Genomic DNA, 1661 nt, shown 5'->3' on the forward strand with positions numbered 1-1661 from the left:
TGTTTGTGGATTTGTTTAATTATCTTCTGCTGAGATCTTGATGGATTTAATGTCTTTTATTTCAGTTGGTTTCATCTAAGGCTGTGGCTGAAGTCAGCTGTAATTCTTGTTTCTCTTTTCTTCAGTGATTCTGCTTGTTAACAGCAGTCGTTCATCACTAATGCTCAATCAGCACTTAATTAATCACATAATTATCTCATTAACTTTAACACTGCTTCAGTGTTACTTTAACACTCTTGTAGAGTGGGACCATATATGCTCCGAGCAGTGTTAATTTAACACTCTGGATTTTACTGTGTAACAATACAAACATAAGTTGAAACACAGTTAACATTAATTAGCCTAATGAGTGGAGGGGGGTAACCTGAATAACAAATTAGGAGAAAAGGAGGAGGGAGAAAAAAAAGAAGGGGTGGGGTTTACTTGCAGCAAATATTATGCCTATATAGTGCCTACCTGGTAAGTACAGACTAATAATGCGGTGCAGAGTGGGCAATCAATCAATCAATCAATCGAGACTCCATCTAGCTGCAGAGACTTAACATGCTCCAAAAAGGGTAACCAAATTCTTGAAAATTTAACCATGGAACCCCGAAGGCTGTGTTTAATTCTTTCCAATTTTACAAAGAATAAGGCATCTTTTATCCACTCAGTATTGGGGGTGAGGGCTTTTTCAAAGCATCAAAATACAATGCCTCGCTAGTAGAGAGAGAAAAGCTACTAACTCAGCAAAATAAAATGGCAACTCATAATTAGGAGGGATAACTCCAAACAGGCAAATTAACGGAGAAGAATGTTAATAGATGAGATAGCCGAGAGTGAATCAAAGACAGACTCCCAGAAAAGAGACAGAGCAGGACAGGTCCAGAACATGTGAGTTAAATTAGCTGATTCTACATGACATTTGTCACAACTTGGATCAATGCCAGGGAACATACGAGCAAGTTTACATTTTGACCAGTGAACACTGTGGACTACTTTGCACTGTAAAACCCCGGGACGAGCACAGACAGATGATGTATGGACACGTTTCAAAGCCAACTGCCAGGTCTCTGTCTCTATCTCAATGTTAAGATCCCTAGCCCATGTAAGACGCAGAAGACGCAGACGCAAGAGATGATACGTGAACAAGATGTTATAAATCTTGGAGATGGCTCCACTATGAAAAGTATGAAAAGGGGAAATGGTATCAATCAGAGTAGAGGGTGGAATCAAAGGGAACCCAGAGAAATGCTTGCGGACAAAATCCCTGATCTGCAAATACCTGAAAAAATTGGACCGTGGCAAATTAAAAACTTGAGTCAGTTGTTCGAATGATGCAAATATGCCATCAATGTAAAGATCCTTAATAGAAACTATCCCATGATAGTAACATAAAACCATGTCTGCGTTTGTGATCGGAGAATGACAAACAACAAGCGCTATTCTACACTGCTCAAAACTCACGTATGAATCATCAGTGGCAAATTCTTTAAATATAAAAAACGTACTTACAGTCTGTGAGTCAGAACAGCCAGCATTGTAGTCTACTCTACCAGGATCAGGAAACGGTCCTCCATAAAATGTGCTGGACACATCTGAATATTTGGTTTGAACTGTTCTGGAACAGTGTTGTAAATACAACTTAACCACTGATTTCTAGTCATGTCCTCTTTTGGAAG

Source organism: Sinocyclocheilus rhinocerous, unplaced genomic scaffold, assembly GCF_001515625.1.
Source record: "Sinocyclocheilus rhinocerous isolate Xijiao unplaced genomic scaffold, SAMN03320098_v1.1 scaffold19802, whole genome shotgun sequence".
NCBI classification, from domain to species: Eukaryota; Metazoa; Chordata; class Actinopteri; order Cypriniformes; family Cyprinidae; genus Sinocyclocheilus; species Sinocyclocheilus rhinocerous.